General features: G+C 37.6%; 1 protein-coding gene and 1 long non-coding RNA gene across 9 annotated transcripts in view; one reads left to right on the top strand and one right to left on the bottom strand.

Moving 5' to 3' along the window:
- Positions 1–10930, top strand: part of LOC141376432 (uncharacterized) — a 251223-nt gene extending 240293 nt beyond the window's left edge. For all 8 annotated transcript variants that reach the window (XR_012386473.1, XR_012386472.1, XR_012386468.1 and 5 more), the window contains one exon: positions 9652–10930. This is a non-coding gene — a long non-coding RNA (uncharacterized lncRNA). The remainder of the gene's footprint in view (positions 1–9651) is intronic.
- The window catches only part of rtn4rl1a (reticulon 4 receptor-like 1a), a 235371-nt gene that overhangs the window by 139722 nt on the left and 78102 nt on the right, over positions 1–17547 (bottom strand). The gene's annotated exons all lie outside the window — the stretch shown is intronic.

Raw genomic sequence — 17547 nt, 5'->3', positions numbered from 1 at the left:
ACATGATTAATTAATGGCATTAAAGAGTGTAAACACAGGTGGACCTAATGGATATTGAAATGTCGGGAAAACAGAACTAAGGAATCCTGATTAAACGGAAACCTGTCAGGTACTAACAAGATGTACCTAATAAAGTGGCCAGTGAGTATCTCTTGTAAACAAACACGTTTCTTCCTGCATCCTGTAAACACCATGTAAAGGCCACAAAACCACAAAACAAATGCACATAGGGAAAAGACACACACACACACATTTCTCAACCGCTTCAAGCTGACAAGCGAATCATCCCACTGGGACTGAGGTCAAATAAAGCACAAGCTATATAAAGCTATTCAAGTGTTTTGCTAAACACTGCTGTCAATCATATAACACAATCCTTAAAGGGGTCCTATTATGTCCTTTTTACAACATATAAAAAGTCTTACTGTGTCTCCGGAATGTGTCGGTGAACTTACAGCTCAAAATACTACACGGATCATTTATTACACCATGCAGTTAAAGGGACAGTTTATCCAAAAATATAAAGAATCTCATCATTTACACACTTGAGATCCGCTCCTCATCTGCTCCTCAGCTTTGGAATTCGCTTCCTTCTGATCTCCGTAATTTAGACTCTCTTTCACAATTTAAATCCAAACTCAAATCTGTTTAGAACAGCTTATTCTCTTTACCTGACTGCATTTTTAAAGTTTGTATTGTATTCTATTGTTTCTTATTGTGTTTTCATTTGAACCGATTGTTCTAGCTGTCCTGTACGGTGACCTTGAGTGTCATGAAAGGTGCCATTAAATAAAACGCATTGTTTATGATTATTATTACTTGCAAATGATTCCGTTTTACAATTTTTTTATTCTGTTAAACACAAAACAAGATAATTATTAAGAATGTTAGAAACCAGCAGCCATTAATATCAATTGTAGGAACAATTTGCATGGGAGTCAGTGGCTGCTGTTTTCCACCATTCTTCAGCATTTATACTTTTGTGTTCAACAGAAAAAACAAACTCAAACAGAAACAAGTGGAGGGAGTGTAAATGATGACAGACTTTGCACTTTTTGGGCGAACTATCTCTTTAATGCAAATTGTTGTGTGTGTGTGAATGTAAATGAGGACCGAGCCTGGCATTTTAGTCGTGTCATTTTAAACTCCTGATACAAGGCTTTTGTAGCACACAGAAATTAAGCGGCAAACCAAAAGATGGCTGTTGCAACACCCGAGTATTACACTAAACTATTCTTTACATCTCATTTATACACACAAGGTCACGTCAGAAGCATATAGATTAACAATGTTGGTTGTGAAATGAAATTGCATGTGAATCAGTGCAGTATATTAGATCTAGGGCTGAACAATATATTGTTTGAGCATTGATATGGCATTGAGAGTATCCACAGTAGTCACATCACAGGATTAGATTTTATTAAAGATTAAAAGATAAAGATATTATTTATTCAATGATGTCTATGCTATTTTACGTTTCATGGTTGAATTTCTGTCCTTGAGTACTGTTAGATTCCCCTATATTTAAATTTGTATTTAAATTGTTTCTTCTGTCGTATTCATATATGCTTGTAATGTATTATTTTTTATGCAAATGCACTGCATAGAAAAATACTTGATAGTCCTGGTGGATCTAAAGTAATCATACCTTTCCAAATAGAGCTTTTTGAATCATCTGGTCAAATTATATTCATATCACAATATTCATTCATTCTTTTATTTATTTTTTTTGGCTTAGTCCTTTTATTATTCTGGTGTCATCACTGCGGAATAAACCGCCAACTTATGCAGCATATGTTTTACACAGCAAATGCCCTTCCAGCTGCAACCCATCACTGGGAAACATCCATACATACTCATTCACACACATACATAACAGACAATTAAGCTTATTCAATTCCCCAATAGTGCATGTCTTTGGACTGTGGGGGAAACCGGAGCACCCGGAGGAAACCCCCACGAAAACAGGGAGAACATGCAAACTCCACACAGAAATGCCAACTGATCCAGCCATGGCTTGAACTAGCAAATCTTTTTGCTGTGAGGCGATGGTGCTATCTACTGCACCACCGTGATGTCCATATAGCAATATATGAAAACAAAATACCGTACTGCCAGATTTCTCCAATAGCGTGCAGCCCTTATTAGATCTGTTAAACGGCACCTATTGAACACAACACACTACTGACAGCGCTCAAACAAGCTCTGCTGCCTTGAAATTAGTTACATTTGGCACATTGTGATGTAGGTTTACTCTCGGTGCTCCTGTTTCCCCCCACAGTCCAAACACGCGTGCTGTAGGTGAATTGGTTAAATTAAATTGGCCGCATTTTATGTGTATTTGTGAAAATGGGTGTTTTCCATTACTGGGTTACAGCTGGAATCTGCTGCGCAAGACATATGCTGGATTAGTTGGTGGTTCATTCCGCTGTGGCGACCCCTGATAAATAAGGGACTAAGCCAAAGGAAAATGAATGAATATTGTGGTGTACACTCCTGGAAGAAAGGTGTTTCAGTTGTGTTAAATTCAGTTCAGTTGAATCCATCAAAATGCCCTCCACAGTTGCGTGCGTGCGTGCCTGCGTGCGTGTGTGTGTGTGTGTGTGTTTGAGTAAAAGAGTGCGTCCTTGAGTCAAGCTGGTTGGAGGAGAAGATCAAACATGTTGGGATTAGTGGATGTCCTAATATGCTGATCTCAGCGCCTGTGTGTCACAGCCTGACCAGAAAACCATCCAAACACATCCGTCACACACCGTACCTTTATATCTGACACACACACACACACACTCACACAAACTCAGTTCCTAGAACTGCGCAGTACATAAAAACAAACAAATCCATGATGGTTAGAACATCTGGCGTGACGTGATTGTGACTTTATTCCTCAGAATTTTGCTGCAATGCAAAAAAAAAGCCAAATTTGGTATCACTTGGGGACCAATTTTCACTATTAACTACTTATTTATCAGCAGAATATATATAAAAAAATTGGATATTACTTTATAATAATTTAATTAAATGTTATTTACTTGTAATACAGGCGAGCCTCTGCTCAGTTGGCGTTTCTGTGTGGAGTTTGCATGTTCTCCCTGCATTCGCTTGGGTTTCCCTCCGGGTGCTCCGGTTTCCCCCACAGTCCAAAGATATGCAGTACAGGTGAATTGGCTAGACTAAGTTGTCCGTAGTGTATGAGTGTGTGAATGTGTGTGTGGATGTTTCCCAGGAATGGGTTGCGGCTGGAAGGGCATCTGCTGCGTAAAAACTTGCTGGATAAGTTGGCGGTTCATTCCGCTGTGGCGACCCCGAATTGATAAAAGGACTAAGCCGAAAAAAAAATGAATGAATGTAATACCTGCTGGATGCTTAATTTTGATTGGTCGATGTACATTCTGGCAGGGGTGCCCAATTCTGTTCGTGGAGATCAATTTTCCTGCGTAGTTCAGCTGAAACCTTGATCAAATACACCTGTCTTTTATTACCAAATGCTCCTTCAGATCCTACTTACTTGCTTTAGGTGTGTTTGATCAGGGTTGGAGCTGAACCTGCAGGAAGGTAGATCTCCAGGAACATGATTGGGCGCCCCTGTTCCAAGGAGTCATTGACGCAGAACAAGCTTTTTCATTCCAATGCACTACTTTTCCATTGTTTTTCTATGTGTGACTATTACGCTTGCATATTGCATATTTTGCCATGCCTGAGTTTTTTTAAATCAGTTTAAAATAGTTCTAACTTTTTCCATGCAGCGCCGCTCATCAATGTTGGTTTCACAGCAGTGAAAAAATCTGAAGAACTTATAAGGATGGCAAGCATTACACGTTTCTGTTTACAATAGAGTTGGCCTGACAGCAGTATTATTTGATATCAAGATGGCGGAGGAGGTGCATTTAAATGTTATTTTATAAAACGTTCCAAAACATTGCAGCGTTTTTAGATGCTTAGGTGCCCCTAAGGTGTCCAATTATTTTCATGGAACCTTACAGTTAAAGGCTGGTTATGACCACGTTATAGTTCCATATCACTATGCCAAATGATTTAGGTAATTTCACTGCACACAACTATCAAAAAATCAAATTGAAACGAAACAGAAGGCGTTAAATGAGATCCGTGAGAACACAGACCTGACAAATGTCTTGCAATAAAACATCTGAACCATATTTTTAAGTGTGTTAACCATAGTATAAAACAATAATTGACTCTAGTCTGTTGAATCTTTAAAAATTATCCAAACCTACTATAAAGCTAACAGCACATTACTAACTATTAATAAGCAGCTAATTAGACGTTTAGTTGAGGCAAAATTTGTAGTTAATGGTCCCCAAGTTAAAGTTGATTGTAATCAGGAGATTTTCTAACAACAGGTTCATTTAATTATTCAAGTTACTAATGTTGTATTACTAATATTTTGTATACATAATCTAACTACACTGGCATAAATTCCTTGAATTTCACAACATGTTACTGTCATTTTTCACAGTAATTTAGTAATTTAGTCATATCACTTTAATAATAATAATAATACCTTTTATTTTTAGGCGCCTTTCAAAGCACTCAAGGACACCTTACAGCAGATTACAAGCACATCATAAAAATGCAAGCAGTAAAAATGACAATCAGCATATTTAAACCAGCAAATCATTAAAAGCTATCCTAAACAAAAACGTCTTTATCTGAGATTTAAAATTGGAAATAGAGTCCATCTGGCGAATGTGCAAAGGCAGGGAATTCCATAACTTTGGTGCTGTACAACTAAAAGCCCTGCCTCCAAATGACTTTATCCTAAAGTGGGGGACAGATAACAGTTCAGCAGAAGATGATCTCAGTGAGCGTGAAGGAGTGTACAATTGAAGAAGATCAGAAAGATAGTGAGGGGCCAGGTTATGAAGAGCTTTGTATGTTAAGAGGAGGATTTTGTATTGTATACGATAGTGAACAGGAAGCCAGTGCAGGTGAAAGAGAATTGGAGTTATGTGATCAGAAGTACGCGAGCAGGTAACTATCCTAGCCGCTGAATTCTGAATCAACTGTAGTTTATGAATTTGTTTATCAGGAATACCAGAGAGAAGCGAGTTACAGTAATCAATCCGTGATGTAACCAAAGCATGAACAAGCACTTCAGTACTTTGTTGAGATAGTGAAGGGCGAAGTCTTGCAATGTTACGCAAATGAAAAAAGGCAGAACGTGAGATATTACTAATTTGAGAACTAAATGAGAGCATGCCATCCAGTATAACCCCAAGACTTTTCACTTGGGTTGAGAAATTGACTGGGGAGTTATCAACAAACAGGGTAAAAGATTGAGCTTTGGATAAAACAGATTTTGAGCCAACCAAGAGGGCTTCGGTTTTACTGGCATTTAACTTTAAGAAATTATTAGTCATCCATGTATTAATCTCATTTAGACATTTGGTAAGGTCAGAAGGGGGGTGCGATGTTGTAGGTTTTGTGGAGATATAAACTTGTGTATCGTCTGCATAAAAATGAAAATGTATGCCAAAAGAACGAAATATATGACCTAAAGGTAGGATATAAATAATAAATAAAAGTGGCCCCAATACCGACCCTTGAGGAACACCATGAAGGACTGAAACAGGATCAGAGCGTCTATTCTTTATCTGCACAAACTGTTTTCTGTCACTTAAATAGGAAGAGAACCAGCAGAGTGCGTTGTCAGCTATTCCTATAGAAGCCAGTCTTTCCAATAATAGTGAATGACTAATAGTATCAAAAGCCGCAGTAATATCTAAAAGAATAAGTATAGACAGGTAACCAGAATCAGCAGCTAAAAGAAGATCATTTACAACCTTAGTGAGGGCTGTTTCTGTGCTGTGTTTAGGGCGAAACCCAGATTGAAAGTGCTCATAGATGTTATTAGTAAGCAGATGTGAGTGAAGTTGAGCTGCTACTGTTCTTTCCAGTATTTTTGAAACAAACGGAAGGTTGGCAATTGGCCTAAAATTGTTTAGGTCATTAGTATCAGCCCCGGTCTTTTTGAGTATTGGAGTGATAGAGGCCATTTTTAAAGATGAAGGAACAGTAGCAGTTGATAGTGAAGAACACACTATAGATGTAATAAAAGAGGATAGTGAATTAATGCAAGACTTAACTAAAACAGTAGGTAGGGGATCAAGTGAGCAGGTAGAGGTCTTAGACTTCATGATCTCCCTAGTAATAAAATCAACTGAGGGCAGTTCAAAATTAGACAGAATACTCACTGACCCGCTAACATGGCTATAATCATACTGATAATTGGGAGCAATCAAAACAGAATTTAGCAATTCATGATGAATACGATCAGTCTTAGCATGGAGAAAATTAGAGTAGGGAACACACTGAATAGGATCAAGGGAAACAGAATCATGTGGTTTCAACAATTTGTCAACAGTACTGAACAAAGTTCTTGTATTAGAGTGTCCACTGGTGATGAGATTTGAGTAGAATGTTGATTTTGCTCTTTCTATTTCAGCCTTGTAAGAAGCAAGATGCTCAGAATACATCTGCTTATGGATTTCTAGACCAGTTTTATTCCAGAGTCTCTCCAGGCGACGACCTAGAGCTTTTTGATGACGAAGTTCAGGAGTAAACCATGGAGAGGGATTGGTATAAGATACAATGCGGGTTCTTAGAGGAGCCACAGTGTCTAATATTTGAGACAGGCTATTGTTATAAAAATTTACCAAGTCAGAAGTAGAAGTGGACAGACACTGGTTTACAGAATAATCAATCATTCCTTCCAGGACATGATGGTCAATGTTCTTAATATTTCTAAATGAGACAGAGCGTGGAGGTTTAACTCTTCCCAAAGAAAGAGAAACATTAAAAAATACAGATTTATGATCTGAGATTAAGTGATCAGTTGAAGATATATTATTAGGGACAACACCAGAACAACATACTAGATCAAGAATATGCCCCTTAGAGTGTGTTGGAAAGTGGACATACTGCACAAGGTCAGCACTGTCCAGGACCAGTTTGAAATCATTATACTGAATGTTGGCAGTGTTATCAAAATGAATATTAAAATCTCCCATCAACATAATGTTCGGAGATAAAGTACACACATGTGTTAAAATAGCAGAAAGTTCATTAAAAAAGATATTCAATGCAGATACCTTTGGTGGTCTATAGACTATAACTAGAACAGTAGGAGTCGGACCTTTAAGTAGTACAGCCAACACTTCAAAAGATGTAGGCTCTGCTATCTGTATCGGACAGATCTTAAAACAGTCACGGTAAATTAGTGCAAGACCTCCCCCTTTACCGGTACAGCGAGGTTTACATAAATACTTATATCCGGAAGGTACAGTTTGATTCAAAATAAAAAAGTCATTAGGCTTCTGCCAAGTCTCAGAAAGACACATAAAATCTATACTTTTGTCCTCAATGAGTTCATGAATGTAGGATGTTTTATTGCTGAGAGATCGAACATTTAGAAGCATAAAACGAACAGTAACGTTAGACATATAATCTGACCTGGGCAGCGATGAAAGCACGTCATGGTTAACACCCCTCCTGGCGAATCTAGGCAGTCTTGTATTAGACCAAAACGACCGAATTATACCATTCCTATCATGATTGGTGGTTGAAGAAACATTCCGACGAGATCCCCGATGTATGTATTTCGGTCTCGGCCGGCGGGTAAGGTCCGGGTGATTGTGGAGTAATAACGGAGGTTGCGAAGTTGCCGGTCTAAGTTTGTAAAGGTCCCCCGCCGAATACATCAGAGGAGCGGCACTGATCACAGCAGAGCAAAGGATAATCCATAGAAGCAGCCTAAACAGCCACATGTTGAGATCCTGTAATTTAGTTAGGACGAGCCCACGGAGCCAGAAAAGTTATCAGTAAGTCCGTCAGCAAACGTCCACGTCAATCATCCAGTGCGCAAAGTGTCAAACAGCAGTCGGGTAAGGTTTCAGATGGTTTCAGACGAAATAGTATCAGATGAAGTGAATTCCAAATTAAAATATTCAGATAAAACTTTCAGATAAAAGTATTTAAAAGTGATCACGGTGAGCAGCGGCAGCCAAAACGCGCCTGCGTTCACTCAACCGGAAATGATCCACTTTACAGGATTTAACTGTTAAATTTGACATATTTAGAATTTTATTGTAAAATTGAGGCAGGCATCACGATTACAGCAAATTACTGTGCACATTAGTTATAGGTATTCAAACACTATTAATATTTTATTCAACATAGAAAGTAATACAGATTAGCTTTTATGCTAGTACAGGCACTTTTTTATATTTAGAAATATTTACAGAATAATTGTTATTAAGCCGTAACTCACGATAATTTACTGTGGATTTACATACTGTACAGTAACTTACTGTAAAAGTAATGCAATTATTAGCCAGTAATTTACTGTAAATTTAGGGTACAATATTTTTACAGTTTAAAGCAAAACTGATACTATAACATGTTTTTAATTTAGTTTTAAAGTTTGGGACCAATTTTTTAATCGGTTAAGTTTATTTTATGAAGTATTTGAAAATTGGTGGATCTTATCAATGCATTTATTGAGCAAAATTAATACTTTTTACTGTCATTCATTGTGTTTTTGGTCTGCAACTATAGGTGTTTAAGCTCTGCTTTCGCTCCAAAAAAAAAAAACACACTGCTTATGCTCTGCTTGGGTATGAACGAGGCGTTAGTATTATGTACTGAAGGTCACACTTTATTTTACGGCACGGTATTAATAAACTATTAACTATGTTTTTTTTTTTTTTACCTCAATAAACTCTTAATATTCTGCATATTAATAGTTAGTAAGGTACAGTAGTTGGGTTTAGATATTGGATAGGGTTAGAGATGTAGAATAAGATCATGCAGAATGTTAACTCATTCATTTTCCTTTAGTTTAGTCCTTTTGTTCATCGGGGTCACCAAAGCAGAAAAAATCGCCAACCTATCCAGCACATGTCTTACACGGTGGATGCCCTTCCAGCTGCAACCCAGTACTGGGAAGCATCCGTACACACTCAATCATACACATACACTACGGCCAATTTAGTGTCAATTAACTTATAACGTATGTCTTTGGACTGTGGGGGACACCGGAGCACCTAAAGGAAACACACACCAACACGGGGAGAACATGCAAACTCCATACAGAAATGCCAACTGACCCAGCCGGCACTTTAACCAGCTAGGCACTGAGCCATTGTGTACCCCTGTCATGCAGAATATGTACATTATAAGTACAAACAAACAGCCAATATCTCAATAAAGGCAGGACATAAGCAACTTGTCAACAATGAGAAACGGTCCCTATACTGAAGTGTTACCGTATTGACCATCTCCAACTTTCTTACTCGCTACTGGCACAAGGTGATTGTTAATTTTGGACTCTATATGCAAATCTGGCTTCAGTGTGCTTTAAGTGGGTCACTGTCTGCCTCTATTTGCTCGGTGGCGAACAGAAGGAGCCGTGTTGTCATTTCCTCTGCAGCAAAACCCATGAGTAATTTCATGCATTTCCAAACGCATTTATTTGGATGCGAACGATTTAATTTATTCATTTATTGAACGGCGCTCTCAAGAGCCAACTCAGAAGTACAGCTTGTTTATTTCATGTGGAAGCGGGATGAAACGGTGCAGCAGGTTCTGTCAAACTCATGCAGTATTTAATCTACTAATTTCTGCTCCTGTCAGAGCTCTGGATCGCAGCCATCGTTGGGCAGGAGCGGTTAGCGAAGACTCTTCCGCTGAAGCTGGAATACGAGACGCTGCAGTGGCCCAGATTAGACGGGGAACAGGAGATGATGCATAACGAGCTCTCTTTAGAGGATAAACGTAGGGATGCATGTCTGCAGTCACCTCTGAGATGTCTAATGTTGTGTGCGGGTCAAAACATTGCAGCGTTCAAGGACACTGACCCTTCACTGAGCCTTCAGGGAGAGTTCAGGCAAAAATGAACATTTTCATTATGTATGCAGTTCTTTCTGAGGAAGACAGCACTTTTTGGAGCCTACTGACTACTGTTCTATAGACATAAACAGCTATGTATTGTAAAAAGCGGTTAGTGGACTTTACACTCTCGGAAAAATAGGTGCGAGAGCTGTTACTGGGGTGATACCTTTTCAAACGATACACATTTGTACTTAAAGGGTCCATATTGGTACTTGGCATATACACTCACCGGCCACTTTATTAGGTACACCCGTCCAACTGTTTGTTAACGCAACTTTGGTGTAACGGGATATGATGGAACGGGAAATTTACAACGGGGTCCAACACAGTATTAGTAAGGTGTACCTAATAAAGTGGCCGGTGAATGTATTTGTACCTAAAAATGTTAAAAGGTGCACTTGTACCACCAACATGTACCCTTGAGGCATTAATATGAACCCTTTAGATTAAAATGTGTACCTTTTCGAAAGGTACCACCCCAGTGACAGCTCTCGTACCCTGATTTCTGAGAGTGTAAAAATGTGAGTAAACAATTTGAATAATAAACTGATTAGGTAAATGAAGTATGTGCATGAATATAAAATTTAAGTTAAATTATCAGTTCCATGTCCGCGTTTACACACTTTCTTGGGTAAAGTCAACTTACTGAAGTTATAAGTAACCCACCATTGTATATTATATGAAACACTTGGTTTGCTTCAACCTAAGTTCCGCAGACAGTATCATTGGTATTTGTTTCTTTTAAAATGTGTTTACTTTAATCTCCCTTCTTATTTAAAGCAGTTTTTTGTTCCATTTACATCATCATATTCGCTTCGTCATGTGCAACAGAATTATTTTTTGGTTCCCAGAATTTCTACAGAAAGTGGCCGCAGGTCCTTTCAATACAAAGCACCTTCCGACTGGAACAATCTCCCTTCTTTTTTTAAATCAATTAAATCACTTCGTCTTTTCAGGGCTTATTTATTTTCTCTTCTGGAAACAACTTGCGGATGTTATTAAATTTGGCTCCAAATTAAATGTTTATTATTTATTTGCATATCAGATTGTTTGTACTTTTGATTATATGTTGTTGCTTATTTAGGCTTCGTATTGTGGGAAGTGTTTCAGGTGGAGTGTGCTGCTTGTTTGATTTTTTTGTTTGTTTGTCTTGTCAAGTGTATGTACTTTATGATGTGTTGTACTCTGTTTGATTTGTGAACTTTTTAGGGACCCCCTCGAAAATGAGATGATTCATCTCAAGGGCCTATCCCATTCAATAAATTCAAATTAAAATTCAAGTTTACTTGCTTTTTTTAAAGTGAGTTTCTTGAAACATCTTATTTGTGTTACTAGATTGTTATTATGTGTAATAGCAATACGTTTCCAGAATAAAAAAATAAAAAAACCTGAATAACACAAAGATAACGGTTTACAAAAACATGTATGTCCATCACTCCAAGAACTTTGTTTCTGTAATTATTTAAATGCTTACTACTAAATTACTAGCAATTTCTGAGTGAAATTTGCATCTACACATTTTTATTTTGCATAGTTTTTTTAAGAAAACTAAGAGATTTATATCAAACTAAAATAATGCATCTCAATATACACCAATTTTCCGACTATTTGTGTGTTTGTGTCTATTAAAAAAACAAAACACCTTAAAACTGATCCAAATTGGATTGAAATTGTGTCTCTAGCATTACACCAAATTTCACTTAATTTCCCCCAGTGTTCTCTGTTTAGTTTAGCATATTTAATCAGCATATAAAATTGCCATAAAGACTCCAATTGGATTGGAATAATGCTTCTTTTGTTCTACTGAACAGAGCAAATCATTATTACACATTTGTTCTTTTCACTTTTGAGTGAACTATCCCTTTAAGAGCTTTTGTTTATTCCTCTAATAATAATGCACCTTCATCAATTGTTGACTTGCTTGAGAGGCTTTTTTCATTTGAATGTGTTTTCCACAGCACACACACACATGCCGAGTCCCAAAAATTGAAACAAGCTTCAATTATGTCAAGAACTCGTTTGGAGGCTTTGGCTTGTTAAACAAGCTTTGCAGAATGAGATACTGCCCATATTATGCTACAGAGTTATCCCTCTGTTGTCCAGTTCTTCTGTTATCTTGCTCTCTAAGCGCATAACTCTCTCTCTTTTTGCTGTTCTTATTGCAATAGCCACATTAGGATGAGATAAACACACAGCAGCATAAGCAGTGCATGCATCAGTTTGAATGCAAGCGACTCAATAGACGTACTATACAGCCAGACGACATGTTTACAGACGCTAAGCCCTTATTAAACAAACATCTGTTCGAGAGAAACAGACTCCATGCGAGCGGCATGTGACGTCCTTTCAGAAATGCACTGGCTGCTCCCATAATCCATTGCTAGAGCTTCAAAAGTGTGCAGATTATGCAGCACACAAGCACGGGATGTTCTTGGTGGTAACTGGTGATTGTTTATCTCACATTTATGACTTTTTTCCTGCGATTGCGAGTTTACATTTCACAGCTGTGAGTTTTATTCACAAAACTGTGACTTAGTTTCTACATTTACATTTATTCATTTAGCAGATGCTTTTTTCTTAAGCGACTTACAATTGTAGAGGCATTCAGCGATTCAATAAGAAGAGGCAATACACACAAGAAGAGTTAATTATACAAGGAACTGCCAGTGCTTGGAGAATAAAGTGCTAGAGTTAGGGGTGGGGGTGTTTTTGTTTGTTTTTTAGAGGGCAGAGTGTTTCTACAGGTGGTTTGTCAAGCCCACTCACCTGTGTGAACCTCAATTAATTCACCTTTCGCTAAATTACAAGGACAGGATTTTCAAAATTTTGGTTTTATTCATGAAAAAAATACAATTTGATAACAAACAGTGATGTTTTCTGAATTTTTATTTATTTATTTATTTATTTATTTATTTTTGCAGTTATGAATTGCATAAGGGCTCCTTGATATTTGCTCTATCAGTGCAACGAGTCAAAAGTTACATTTTCAGATACAGGCCAATAACATGAAAAAAAAGAAAAAATTAATTTTCATTTTAGCTAATTTCACAGAACAGACAATCAAAAATAATCATTTGGAAATGTAGGTAACAATGACTCATTTTGCTGGATCAGGTCACATTTACACTCACTGGCCAGGAAAATAATGTGCCATGTCATAAAGTGCGAATCATCTCAGCCTCGTTTCTTGAACATGTTGATGAGTTCACTGTACTCAAATGGCCTCCACAGTCACCATATCTCCACCCAATAGAGCACCTTTCTGATGTGGTGGAATGGAAGATTCCTATCATGGACCGACAAATCTGCAGCATCTGTGTGATGCTATCATGTCAATATGGACAAATCTCTGAGAAGTATTTCCAATACCTTGTTGAATCTATGCCATGAAGGATTAAGGCAGTTCTGAAGGCAAAAGAGGGTCCAACCTGATACTAGTAAGCTGTACCTAATAAAGTGGTCAGTGAGTGTAAATAAGTCTGTAAAGTCACAGGGAAAGAACTGACAGTTTATTACCATGTCTCTGTACTGTAATTTACACCAAGAAGCTTCAATCCAGACAATATCATTTCAAACTATTATAAATGTCCATGAAAAATGTCAAACTTTTCAACATCAAAGTTGATTGATGATAAATCAAGGTTCCATAATGCACTACAAAATACATAAATAAGTTAAATACTAAACATGGCACCACAAAAAAGGGTAAACTGTTAATTTACTGCAATTTTTTTGACAGTGCATAATTGTAATTTGTCTCACAAATCAACTTTCAAATTTGAAATGGCAAAGTTACAAAGAAAAATACAGCTCTTAGTTTAATAGTGCAGTTCTTACGTTTTCTTTAGTATTATTATTACTAATTTTTAACTGTGGGGTAACATCTCATTATTTCTTTTTTTCCCCTCATAACAGCAACATTTGTACCTACAATTCTTACAAATCTGAATTTACAGCTCATGATTCGGAGTTGCCAACTTACAATACAAAACAATCAGTTATTTTCAGTTTAAAACTTTTAAACCTGAGTTTACCTCTCAGTATTCTGATAGCAGTTCTTTTAAATATTTCTGAAAACATATCTTGAATCTCTTGACTTTTTTTCTTGATTTTCTTGCAATTCAGCCCAGCAGACTCACAACGTAATAAGATATTAATATTAGGTTAGATTTAGGTCGCCAGCATCTAAGGACAATGTTATTTTGATGTCTAAAAACAACGTTATTATTTTGTTGATTTTTAGGTTGTGTTGGAAATTGGCCAAAATCAAGGCATGTCAAAATTAATTGTTTCTTCTGTGCACCGCGATGCAGACGTGTACAATTCGGTATCGGTTCAGTAATAGATTCTAACAGGTTATGACGTCATTTATCTCATAAATGATATATATCACGTAGCTTACTACGGTGAGGGAGGCGAGCGTGAGCAATTAAAACACTGCTTAAAATGCAGAAATTCTGCAAAATGTGTCTGTGTCTTTCATCAAAACAGAAGTACAGCCCCTATTTCACTGCGATTTGAGAAAATGAAAGTAAACTCCATTTCTCTCTCACACACACTCTCTTTCACTGTGGCCTTTTGACCTGCTGGTGTGACTCTTCCTCTCGTCTCGGCTGTTTTAGCGATACTTGCGGATTCAGACATGAGCGTGTTTGCAGACCGAGTTTTCTCCACCGTGTCTATTAGGGATCAGCTGTGATCGCCGCTGCCGTATATCAGTCTCACTCATCGGGGAACAGCACTAGAGCGTTAGAGCCAATTGCAGCGTTTTCTGGTGAGCGCATGACCAATCATAGAGGTGTAGCGAGCGAGATATTTACTTTTGTATATTTGCTATAAATGCTCATGTTGTTCTGTGCATGTGCATGAGTTTTTAAAGGTACAGTTCAAATAATAAATAAATTTGTACATTTTAATACAAGAATTCTTGTGCTGTGAAGTAAAATATAAAATTGTGTATGGAAAGAATCATCAATGCACCTTAAAGCACTGAGATATTGAATTGAACCACATGGCCTGATAATCGTAACCGAACCGAACCAAGAGACTAGTGTAGGTTCTCACCTCTACCAAAATCCAACATCTTAAACCAGGGGTCACCAATCTCGGTCCTGGAGGGCCGGTGTCCCTGCAAGTTTTGGCTCCAACTTGCCTCAACACACCTGCCTGGATTTTTCAAGTATACCTAGTAAGACCTTGATTAGCTTGTCCAGGTGTGTTTGATTAGGGTTGGAGATGAAATCTGCAGGACACCGGCCTTCCAGGAACAAGTTTGGCGACCCCTGTCTTAAACCAACGTCATATTGATGTCAAATACTGACATTTGCTCCTCAGGTATGAAAACCAAAAACAAACGTCTGATAGACTTCATAGTGATATGACATTGTCAAGCTGTAAGATAATTAGACGATAATATTTTGCTGCTTTTAGGTTGTGTTGGAAAGTAATGTCTGATGGTGGACATTGATTGTTGTTAAGTTCTGACGTCAACCTGATTTTACCTTTCAATCAAAATGCAGCATCTCACTGTGTTGGGGTACAACGTCAATCTGACGTCATGTTGACATCCTGTGCCTTCTGACAGAGTTTAAATCTGACATTTCTGATCTTGTATATCCCATTTCTCACTTTTTGTTTTCACAATTTAGAGATACAAACTTCGAAATACAAGTTTACAATGATCTTTTAATGTATCTTGTGAAAGAAACAGACATTCGTAGTACGTGTCTAGATCTAATGGCTTTTAAGAGAAAAGTTCTTCCTTATTTTCTTTCCGCAACCTTCATATTTTGCTTTCCTCAGAAATGGACAGAAGTAGGTCATGCCGTGAGCAGAAGAGGCTGGTTTTAGCAGACATCAGCTGAAAGCTAAATGCACCTGTCCGGTCCTTCACCTCACAGTCTCACCTGCCTCTCACAGCAGATGTTTAAATGCCAGCAGACGCCCCGGCGCAGCTAAAGGCAACTTATAATTGCATTTCACATATGAATTAGGGATGGAGAGTCAGGCTAACCTTAATTACCTTAACACATCCAGCACAAAGGTGTTCGGGATATAAAATGGCACATGGCAGAAACATTTTCAAAGGGTCAGAGTCTCTGGATACTCTATATTCTTTATGCACATTCAGAAGGAAAAGGTGATTTAAGGACTGTTAAATAAAAGATTTTTGATAGAAAACGGTCTAACATATATTTGAAGAGTTTTCTTATTTGATTTAGCATTTAAATATCTATCTATCTATCTATCTATCTATCTATCTATCTATCTATCTATCTATCTATCTATCTATCTATCTATCTATCTATCTATCTATCTATCTATCTATCTATCTATCTATCATTTAAACAGCTATAGTATTTCATCCATCCATCCATCATTTAAACAGCAATCAGCATTAGCAGTATTCCATCCATCCATTTATTATATAAACAACTATAGGATTACATCCATCCATCCATCCATCTGCTGAAGTAGGATTCTATCGACCTGTTTGTCCATCCATTCGTCATTTGTATAGCTATAGTAGGATTCTATTCATCTATCCATCCATCCATCTATCTGCCATAGTAGGATTTCAACCATCCATCCATCATTTAAACAGGTTAAATAGGATTCTATCCATTCATCTATCTGCCATAGTAAGATTCTATCTATCCGACGGTCCATCCATCTATCCGCCCATCCATCCGCCATAGTAGGATTCTATTCATCCTTCAATCCATCCATCCATTATTTAAATAGCTATAGTAGGATTGTTTCCATCCATCCATCCATCCATTCATCCATCCGCCATAGTAGGATTCCATCCATCCATCATTTAAACAGGTTAGATAGAATCTTACTATGGCAGATGGATGTATGGATAGAATCCTATCTATTCGTCCATCCATCAATCCGCCATGGTAGGATTCTATTTATCCTTCAATCCATCCATTCATTATTTAAACAGCTATAAAAGGATTCTATCCATCCATCCAACCATCTGCTATTGTAAGATTCTATCCATTCATCAATCCATCCATCCATTTATCCGCCATAGTAGGATTCTCTCCATCCATCCACCCATCTGCTATAGTATGATTCCATCCATCTTTCCATCCATTCCTCATTTTAACAGCTATAGTTGGATTCTATCAATCTGTCCATCCATCTATCTGCCATAGTAGGATTCTGTCCATCCATCCGTCTATCCATCCTCCATAGAAGGATTCTATCCTTTCTTCCATCCATCCATCCATCCATCCATCCATCCATCCATCCATCCATCCATCCATCCATCCATCCATCCATCCATCCATCCATCCATCCATCCATCCATCCATCTATCCATTTTCTATTCTAGGATTCTATCCATCCATCATTTAAACAGCTATAGTTGTCTATCTATCTATCTATCTATCTATCTATCTATCTATCTATCTATCTATCTATCTATCTATCTATCTATCTGTCTGTCTGTCTGTCTGTCTGTCTGTCTGTCTGTCTGTCTGTCTGTCTGTCTGTCTGTCTGTCTGTCTGTCTGTCTGTCTTGTGTATATGTAGTATATTACAGAAGTACATTAGCTTTAAATGGCCATATCTCCACTCTCTTCTCCTCGTCCTCTATTTCTGAAATTGTTATCTCCTCCTTTCTTT

This window comes from Danio rerio, chromosome 10, assembly GCF_049306965.1.
Source record: "Danio rerio strain Tuebingen ecotype United States chromosome 10, GRCz12tu, whole genome shotgun sequence".
NCBI lineage: Eukaryota > Metazoa > Chordata > Actinopteri > Cypriniformes > Danionidae > Danio > Danio rerio.
The sequence above is the reverse complement of the archived record's forward strand: the minus strand, read 5'-3'. Positions and strand labels throughout refer to the sequence as shown.